The sequence below is a fragment of the Chinchilla lanigera genome, unplaced genomic scaffold (genome assembly GCF_000276665.1).
Source record: "Chinchilla lanigera isolate Chin_1 unplaced genomic scaffold, ChiLan1.0 scaffold00069, whole genome shotgun sequence".
NCBI classification, from domain to species: Eukaryota; Metazoa; Chordata; class Mammalia; order Rodentia; family Chinchillidae; genus Chinchilla; species Chinchilla lanigera.
Window position 1 is genome coordinate 5581904 of NW_004955470.1, and position 7852 is coordinate 5589755.

Sequence of the window (7852 nt, forward strand, 5' to 3'; positions counted from 1 at the left end):
TTTTTACAAGAGGTGACAGCACGGCACAGACACTGCTGTGACACCTCCTGCTCTGCCAATGTCTCTGGGAGAAAATGAGCTGGCAGTCCTTCCCTTCTGCTGAGGCTGGTCCCAGACACAGGCTGGGACCCAGCACGCTCTGTCTCTGCGCGGACCCAGTAAGTACTGGGTGTGGTGTGCATTCACTCACCCACCTGGTGTGGCGGGCAGAGCCAAGGGGACTTTTCTGCTTCCATGTCGGTAAAATATCAGTTTCTGTGTGGGGCGACAGGTCCCGAGAATGAGGTGCAGCAGATGAAAAGAAAAGCAAGACAGAAAGTTGTGGGATCAGGGGGCTATAGCCTCTAGGACTGAAGTTTCAACAACAATTTTCTTTAGCCTTTCATTAGGATTCTCACAAGAAGCAGGCACAGGGGAAACGGGAGGAATCATTAACAGGATTAGCAAGGGCAGTACAGCTTAATTATCCTGGGAACCGAACTTTGACTTAGCCAGCCATATGTCATCATTCCTCGCGATATATCTCAGCAAAGCGTCTGGTGCTGTCCCAGCAGCTTTCCACGGGGACACAGGTCCTGCTTTCATTGCCTTTTACACTAGTGCTTTTGCTAGACTTCCTCCACAAACAATCATATGGCTTGGTCAGGCTCAAAGTCCCACATAGGTAATACACTGAAAGGTAAACTATAGAATGTCCTTCTCCACACTTGCAAGTCTGAGAAAGACCTTGTCAGTGTTTCCGGAGAGCAAAAGAAGGAACGGACCCAATCTAGACCACTGCGCTGATAAAACCCTTGGACTTATTTACAGGGACTCTGGTCATATAACCCTCACCAGTGCCCTTTGTCATAGGTGACTCAAAACACCAGGAACAATAAAATCTACATGACTCTTTCAAACGTTGACCACAGAATGTGTGGATTTTTTTTATGTTCTTCTCTCGCACCTTCAGAATCAAAAGTCTACACGTGGTCAAGCGTTCTCACTGCAAAAACAAAAAACCTATTTCCGTTTTCATTAAAACCAATGGCTCTTCCACAGGAGGCCTACACGCTACCGTTGCTGCTGTCCCCACGTCTCTAGCGATCCCTGAGAAACTCCAGCACATTTTGTGAGGACGCAACACCAACATCGAGGGGCGGCGGAAAACAGCCTTTGCTGTCACTGCCAGTGACGGTGTGGGGCGAAGATACGCTCACGGGGTTGAGGAAAGAAGACATCGACCTCACCAAGAGGCTGCAGAGCTCAGTGAGGGTGAGGTGGAGCGTGTGGTCACTGCCACCCAGAATCCGCACCAGTACACGGTCCCAGGCTGGTTCCTGAGCAGACAGAAGGATGCAAAGGATGGGAAGTACTGCCAGGTTCTGGCCAACGGCCTGGACGACAAGCTTCTCAAAGACCGGAGCGACTGAGGAAGATCAGAGCCCACAGCGGGCTGCGCCACTCCTGGGGCCTTCGGGTCTGAGGCCAGCACACCAAGACCACTGGGCACCGTGGCCCACTGTGGGTGTGTCCAAGAAGAAACGAGGCTGTAGGCCTTCTCCGTTAATAAATAGTTTCTAAACCTAAAAAATAAATAAATGAAAAATAAAATCAACGCAGGCGAGGGGTGAGTGAAATTGTTTCAGGTTCTTGAAATTGTTTCAGGTTCTTAAATTGTCAGATGGGGAAGGATGGATGCTGGTGCATGCACAGGTGAAAAGCTAAAAACCTCTCGCTGCTTGTCTTGTGAGCAAGTCCTGGAAGAGGAGGAGTAGGTCGGTCACTCTGGCGCAGGAAAACTTCCTGCCAGAAGAGCTGACTTTTCTTAGTACTCAGACTCCGCTTAATTGAGAGGTTCTACCGTGTTCATTTGTTTGATTTTTGAAAATCTTCCATTTTGCATTTCTACTTTTCATCACTGACTAACGTACATCTCTAACCTATGCAAATTCCCTTCTGTGTTAAGAGCAATGATTACAAATGTGTGTTTACATAAATTTAGACACATAAACATGTGCCTTCTTTGGACTTTTCTCTTGTACTTAATGAAGTCTCCAAAGGCAATATTTTTTAATAGTCCAAAATATTTTTTTTTCCCAGTACCGGGAATCGAACTCATGACCTCACGCTTGCCAGGCAGGTGTTGTGCTGCTGAGCTAAATCCCCAGCCCCAGTAGTCCAAAATCTTAAATTTCATGGATCTGAAAGAACTTTAGCTGAAACCATTAGGGAGAACAGCCATGAATGAAGGCTTTACTTTTAATTTCTTTTAGATTTCTTCTAGTTTACACTCAGAGAAAGAATGGGGATTTGAATGATGAACCTCAAATAGGTAGTGTGAGTGCATTTTCAATTTATATTTGTATGGCACCTTTTCTCGATTAAGTATGAAATAAAATATTGACCCCATGTGATGAAAAGAACAATACAAAAACAAGACAAATAGTATACAAGTGCTTAAATTGGCTATGAAAAGCAGTTCCAGGAAGTAACAACTTTATCTCTTCTGAAATATTCCTATGTGTCCATTAAATATTAATTTAGTATCTACACTGAGCTAACCGCCAGGAATAAAAGTCAACCAACATGTAGCTTGTACCCTCAAGATGGCGGGGAACTCATATTTGCTGATATTTTCCCATTTTATGATGGACTAAAGGGTTAAACTGCTGGCTCTTGCTGGAGCTGACATCAAACCCTTCATGTGTGATCATAAAACTCCCTGGAGTCTGTCAGCGGCCAGCCTCTGCCGAAGTCACGCTATGTAAAGTTCTTTATTGTCCACAGGAATGGAAGGTGTGAGACTTACCCAGGAACCAATAAAACCACCCTACCCGCTGTGACTCAGGCAGTTTGGCTGAAATACCTCAAATATGGGCACCTGACAGAGGATCGCCCAACCATACCTCATGGTTGTTGATCACGTCCCAGGCTACAAAGCACTTTTGGGGATGCTGTGACACAGGGCAGGCAGGGATAATAATTATGCATTTATATGTGAGGAAATTGTGGTACTCCATAGCAAAATGATGTGTCCAGTTAGCAAACCAGCAGGGGGCCAGTGGTTGGTGAGGGAGACTTGTTTGCCTTCAGTCGGAGGTGATGTGACTCCCCAGAGGGCAGGGAGAGCTCCTCCCTTACATGTACTGGGATCTCTAGGGAGTACCAGGATCTGGGAACCAGTATTAAGTGTGGCCGTGCAAGGTTGGGTCTTCTGTGAGGCCAGTGGCCCACCCTGTCCATATGGGGTGGTTCTCCTTGGGGGCTGGGTCATGCCTGTCCAATGAGGCTCGGGGCTTTGTCATTGGCTCAGGCGAGGGAAAGGGGCAGTGGGTCCTGCAGCCTGGGTATTGCATTCAGACTGGATGCTCAGTATTCCACTCCTGGGGTTCTTAACCCAAATTGATCATGATGGAAGCCCCAGCCACAGAGTCTCCAGAGCTTGGTCTTTTCCTGAGGGTCCCGAGATGCTGGTGGGTGACCCTGGAAATTCTGACCTCAACGGCAGGATGTGTTCCCTTGGGAGACTTGAGAGCTCCTCACCAGCAGGCACAGTTTCACCCTGTGCAGGGCCTCTTCCGTAGTGGCCACTCAGCTCCCAGCACGTTGGGTCCCAGGGCTGGATGGGGCCTCCTGTCCCCTGGGGCGTTCCATGAGTAAGACAAACATTGAGACAGAACAATTTATGGTTCTCTAAGTGGTGTCTCCATGAGGTACGAGATGGTACAGGGCCACTTTCCACACCGTGCACGCCCCATGGAAGGAGGGAGGGCGCCTGGGCGTTCTGGGGTGCGGATGCGGTGTGCCTGTTTCCCTGGGCCCGTGCACTCACCCGCATGGCTGTCAGTCTGCTTTGCAGTGAGCCAGACAGAGTGTAGGGTCCGCTGGCCTTTCAGGAGGGGCACCAGAGGGCACTTGGTGCCAGTTTTCACATGCGTTGGCCCCCGGGACAACAGGGGTATGTTTGCCCCATAAATTTGAGCCCCGGGATCTTTGTTGTGTCAGAGGGATGGTCGGTGGCAGTAGTAGAATCATCTAAGGGCCAGCATCAGTCACAGTACCCCAGGAAAACAGAACCAACAGGATACACAGAGAAAGAGAAATTTCTATTTATTATTATTAGTATCATTCAAATATGTTTAGTCTATTGTAATCTAGCTTTTCTGATTTTTCTTCTTTGAAACGGGGTGTCTCACTATGTTGCCCAGGCTGGTCTTGAACTCACAATCCTGCCTCAGCCTCCACAGTAGCTCGGATTACAGGTGGCCCCATCACACCAATCTCTGAGATTTATTTTAAGGAATTGCTCCCATAGTTATAGAAGCTGACAAGTCCAAAAGGTGCAGGTTGGAGACCCAGAAAGAGCCAGTGCTGCAGTTCAAGTCTTCAGCTTCCTGCTGGCAGAACTGCCTCTTGCTGCTGTGGTGGTCAGTGGGTCTTTTGTTCCTGCAGGCTTCCGTTCACAGGGTGATGCCCCTCCCACGCCATGGAGGCCCATCTGCCCTACTCAGTCTACTGATTTCTTTCTCTGTTTTTGGTGGTGGTATTCTGCGGATTGAATCCAAGGCCTTAACCCTGAGCTACAGTTCAGCCCTTTGAAATTTTAGTTTTTTATTTTGAGACAGGGTCTCACTAAATCACTCAGCTTCCCAGACTTGGATTGATGAGAGTCCTGCCTCAGGGCTGTAGATGTATACGCAGCTCTGTGGTCTTGGGGGTTTTTTGTATCGTAAATTGAACTCAGGACCTTGTGCTTGCCAGGCAGGTGCTGTGCTACTGAGCTATATCACCCGCCCTTTTCTTTGTTTTCTGAGATAGGTTCTTGCTATGCAATCCAGGCTGGCCTTGAACTCACTATGTAGCCCAGGCTGGCCTCAACTCACAACAGTCCTCCTGCCTCAGCCTCCTGAGTGGTGGGATTACAGGCATGTGGCACCACATGGCTTGTTCACATGTTGATATCACTTCCTAGAAGGTATTGCCTCACTGAAGTTCGGAAGGCTGGGACCCCTCCACATTGTGCAGGGCTGCATTTGAGGCTTACAAGATGTTCAGTGACAGACCTGAGGTCATTGTCCTGCTGTCACTCCAACTGCTCCTCCCGGAACTTAGATGTTAAATATCTTTTTTTTTTTTTTTTTTGGAGACAGGGTCTCACTAAGCCCAGGCTGCTCTCAAGCTCCCAGCGATCCTCCTGCCTCAGCCTCCTGAGTGCTAGGATTACAGGTGTGTGCCACCATGCTCAGCAGATGTTAAATATCTAATTCACCCTTGTTTGCTCCCATTCTAAACTCCAGTGCCTCTGAGCACCCTCTCCTCCAGAGATACAGTTGTGCGGAAGTTACCAGTCGGGCAGAATTGGGACCCAGTCCTCGCTCCACCGTTTATCATCACATGACCTGGGACAAATTTCTGAGACTTTTTTTTCTCCTTTGCAAAATGGGGGAAAGAAAGCCAGGACTGATGGTGACAGCTGTAACCCCAGTCCATGGGAGGCTGAGGGAGGAAAGTTGTGAGTTCAAGGCCAGCCTGGGCCACAGAATAAGATCCTCACAAAAAATAAAAAGTAAATAAAATGGGGGAAAGAAGAGTGCCTATTTCATAGGGTTGTCATGAAGACTACCTGTGATAAAACACGGGTACAATATCATTACCATATTACCACAACTAACTTATCACAATGCCTGGCATAGAAATGTTAGTTGTTAGCTAAAAACAAGTTTCTGGGAAAGTTAAATGGTTGAAAATAAAAAAGCATCAGCTGGGTATAGTGGTGCACCTGTAGTTCCAGCTCCTGGAGAGGCTGAGGCAGGAAGATTCATTGAGCCCAGGTGTTTGAAGCCAGTTTGGGTGACATAAGAAATCCCGACTCAAAACATAAATTTAAAAAAACAAAGGCTCATTAATAACAAGAACATGTGGGACTGTATCAAATATGTGTATATACTTTTTCTTTCTTTTTCTTTCTTTCTCTCTCTCTCTTTCTTTGTTTCTTTCTTTCTTTGTTTCTTTGTTTCTTTGTTTCTTTCTTTGTTTCTTTGTTTCTTTGTTTCTTTCTTTCTTTCTTTCCTTGGTTTTTTGAGACAGGGTCTCACTATATAGCCCAGACTGGCAGTCCTCCTGCCTCAGCCTCCAGAGTCCTGGGATTACAGTCGTGGGCCCGATCATTAGTACTCCTTAAAGCTCCCTGTATGTAGTGAGCAGAACTACAGCCTTCCAAATAATTCTCCACCCTCTTCCCTGGGACGGGTGAGTGGGTTATGTCACAGGGTAGAGGGAATTCACATTGCTAATCAGCTGGCCTGAAAGGGTAGCGGGCCCTGGACAGCCCAAGTGTGCCCAATGTAATCAATCATGGGGTCCTTTAATGCGGAGAGGAACAGGAGGTGGAAGAGTCGGGTGTGGTGGGGGGCTGTGAGGGGTGAGCAGCCCTGGGCTCCTCGGGAGACGGGAAAGAGGCGCAGCTGGCAGCGCAGCAGCTTCAGGAAGCTGGAAAAGGCAGGGAGTGGAATCTCTCTAGAGTTTCTGGAGGAAGTTTCCACACTTCCATTTCAGCTCAGTGAGCACCATCTTGGATTTTTGACCTCCAGAACTGTGAGATAATACTGCTTTGTTTTGGTTTGCAGTGTTAGGAATCCAACCCGGGATCTTGTACATGCCAGGCAAGCCCTCTACCGCCGAGCCACACTCCCAGCATTGAACTTTTTGGGGGTTTTTATTCTTGTTTTTTGAGACAGGGTCTCGGTCTATTTCAGGCTGGCCTTGAACGCACTGTGTTGCCCAGGTTGGCCTCAAAGTTGCTGCCTCAGCCTTCCTTGTCAGTACTGGGATTACGGGCCTGTGCACCATGAGCAAGTTAAATCTTAATATAGGAAAAGGAATGAGGCTTATAGACAATATAAGGTTGGAGCTGGGGATTTAGCTCAGTGGCAAAGAGCTTGCCTGGCAAGTGCAAGCTCATGAGTTCGATTCCCGGTACCGGAAGAAAAACAACAAAAAAACAAAACAAGACAATATAAGGTCCCCCACCCACCTCCAACCCTGACCTCTTTACAAATGAGCAAATCGGGAGCCAGGAATTTGTAACTTGCAAGTGTAAATGAAAAAAATGATTTAACTTCCTGGCATTTCAGTTTCTCCATTTGCAAAATGGGAGTAACCTTTCTCTAATTACCGAACACACTTTCCAGGTTGAAGTGGAAAAACTTCTGTAAAAGCACCTGTAAAACATGAAGAGATCTACGTGCATCTTACCGACTATGACCTCATCGCTTTACGTAAAGCCAGGGTTAAAACCACAGTTAAATGAAGTCCATTGTGTCTGATCTGAGTACTGAACTAGGCTCCAGTGGACCAAACTGAAGACTCACTCGTGACATTCTGTGTCATAAGGTTGTTTTGTTTTGAGACAGAGTCTCACTCTGTAGCCTGAGCTGGTCTTGAACTAGCAGTGATCCTCCTGCCTCAGCTTACTGAGTGCAGGAATTACAGGTATGTGCCACCAGGCCTGGCAAGAGCTATACAGTAAAGAAGCAGGAAAATTCCCAAACAGACCAGCTTTTCCTAAAAATAAGATCAGCAGCAAATAATCAGAAAGGGCTCAGTCAGCCTCATTGGGCGTGATAATAACATCCCGCTGGGTTAACCCTAGCAAGGAAAGCAACCTGATGCTAGCCCGTCTACTTTTAGTATTCAGTATCCCCATTCCTGTGCTCACTACCTGAAAAACCCACCTTTTCTACCGTTCCCAGCAGAAAACCTGATCTGAGTCTTTGTTTGTTTTTTTTTTTGGTTTTTCTCCGGTACCAGGAACCGAACTCACGACCTTGCGCTTGCCAGGCAGGCGCTTTGCCACTGAGCTAAATCCCCA

General features: G+C 47.4%; 1 pseudogene; it reads left to right on the forward strand.

Moving 5' to 3' along the window:
* The first annotated feature begins 691 nt into the window (after nucleotides 1–691).
* LOC102027516 lies at nucleotides 692–1563 on the forward strand (annotated as a pseudogene).
* The last annotated feature ends 6289 nt before the right edge of the window (nucleotides 1564–7852 follow it).